This window comes from Rattus norvegicus, chromosome 14, assembly GCF_036323735.1.
Source record: "Rattus norvegicus strain BN/NHsdMcwi chromosome 14, GRCr8, whole genome shotgun sequence".
NCBI classification, from domain to species: domain Eukaryota; kingdom Metazoa; phylum Chordata; class Mammalia; order Rodentia; family Muridae; genus Rattus; species Rattus norvegicus.
In genome coordinates this window covers 38,832,016-38,834,276 of record NC_086032.1, presented here as the reverse complement: position 1 = coordinate 38,834,276, position 2,261 = coordinate 38,832,016, and the positions used below count along the sequence as shown (strand labels likewise).

The window sequence follows — 2,261 nt, the reverse complement described above, 5'->3', positions numbered from 1 at the left end:
CTGAATAATTATATGCTTGGTGTTAATTATGCTATTTTAGGAAAATAGGCCTAATACTAAGATTTAAAAGTAGAGATTGTGCTACTCGTTCAAAGTAAATAACAAAACCAAGTCTCAATAATATGGTGTTGATAAGGAATTTGCCTATTGTAAAAATGTGATGTCAGCAGGTTAAATGTAAGGATAAGAAAGTCTACACTATGCGATTGTTAAGAATTGATAGGTGATGTGAGTATATTAAAATAATACAAAAATTCATCTCAAGACAACTACCATAAAAGAAATAGGATCATGTGTGTGTGTGTGTGTGTGTGTGTGTGTGTGTGTGTGTGTGTGATTTCCTGGAGATAAAAGGATAAATTAACCAAGAAGGGATATCAATCATATGCATATCATTAGGTATATAAAATCGTATGCACCTAATAATAGCATGAGCTATACACATCATGAATAAGGACAGTACCCCTACCAGATTGGACTGGGGGCAAGCCTATGGGGAACTTTCTTGAATGATGATTGTTGTGGGATTGCCTAGCTCACTTCTGGCAGGACACGCCTGGGAAGGTGATCCCAGGTGCACCCCAGAAATGTCGAGCAACCTATGAGGAGGGAACCAATAACAGTGGCCGTCCACGGCCTCTGTTTCAGGTCCTGTTTCCAGATTCCTGCCTTGAGTTTCTGCTCTAATTTCTCTTAGCCCCTTGGACCCTATGATCAACAAGCATGTTTGTGTGTGTGTGTGTGTGTGTGTGTGTGTGTGTGTGTGTGTGTGTGTGTGTGTTTGGGGGGTTTGGCATTTTCTTCTCTTTCTTTTTAAACTTTTTATTGTTTTTTTGTGTGTATGCATTTCACATCCTGCACCCCAATCCCACTCATCTTGCCCTCTCCTAGGACCCACCCTCCATCTTTGTAACCTCTCTCACAACAGAGAAAAATATTTGTTGTGAAAAATATGTAGTGTGTCATAGTGTGTGCCACAGTGTACCTTTTCCTACATTTCTTTGCTTGTAAATGTTTATTGCAATGAATTGTGTCATGGACAGGCTCATTCCCATCTAATGCCCTCAGTCCCAAGAGGAATTCTCCTAGTTTTTAGCTTGCTTCCAGTTCTTAGAGCCGTTGGGGCCTGCAGGGAGAGACCTGCATGGTGCTGGACTGGTAGTTACTTCCGGCTTCCTATTTTAAGTGGATGTTAGGCTACTAATCATTCAGCTGCTCACAGTCAGAACCCTGGGTGAAGACATGGCTTCTCTCAGGCACCTACTGAGGCCCATGTGATACACTAGCCAGACCTGCAATCCATGTAGGGGCTGGTTGAAGTGTACTCTTTAGAGAGACAACAGCTTTTCACTAGAAAGGGTTCTAGGCTTTTTATTTATAAGTAAAAATAGTAAATGTAGCTATCAAATATCAGAAAGAGTAACAGGAACATGATTATAATTCTCAAAATCAAACACTGGATTAAGGAGTGAAGTCAAAGCTACATCTATGATGCTACTGTTACTACTTAACTGTGCACAGGTATCTATCGTAAGATTAATTAATGCAGTTCTGAATGAGCATGTCTCTTCCTGGACAATTGCTATCATTACAGTTATCTCTCAAATGTGGCAGAGGAGGAGGTGCAGGGGGACACACTGCCCAAATCCCCGAGCCACCGCAGGTGCTTTTAGTTGGGAGACTCAGTAAAATTAAATGATTTTCACCTAATCCTGGCTCACTGCATATTCTTGTACGTGAATTCTGAGAGATGATTGCCTGTCCATTGGCCCTGCATTCCTCCTTCTGATTCCAGCCCCTGAGGGATGATTTCTTGGCTACTCTACTGGGCTTCTGTATGCAACCCTGAGCCACCCTGTAAACTGAAAGCATGATACCAGTCACACACAGGTACGGCTCAACCGTCCTGTGACAAACATCCCCATGTTCCTATCAATGCTGGCTCCCACACCTTCCCGAAGCTTCTCTAGTTTCGCCTGCCAGTCATTCTTCTTCTGTTTGTTTATGTTGAAACGTCTCCTACCATTTATCTCCCTTTGAATTAATTTTTTCTGGCTCACCCAAGCAGTATTTATGATGTGACATGGTGATTCTTGTCACGGTGTCCTCCATAATTAGTGGAGTCCTGCTGATGAGGGGGTCAAATTCTTTAAAATCTTAAGACTTAAAACATTAAAGTTCCCGTTTTTTTGTTTGTTTTTGTTTTTTGGATGTAATCCCACACCCTTGCATTGAAAGAAGCCCACTCTACTTCCTAAATT

The 2,261-nt window shown here is 41.6% G+C and overlaps 1 non-coding gene across 1 annotated transcript; it reads right to left on the bottom strand.

Moving 5' to 3' along the window:
- Positions 1-1,188: 1,188 nt before the first annotated feature.
- LOC120096823 (small nucleolar RNA SNORA17) lies at positions 1,189-1,314 on the bottom strand. The gene has a single exon (XR_005493655.1). It is a non-coding gene; the product is annotated as a small nucleolar RNA SNORA17 (small nucleolar RNA).
- Between the last annotated feature and the right edge of the window lie 947 nt (positions 1,315-2,261).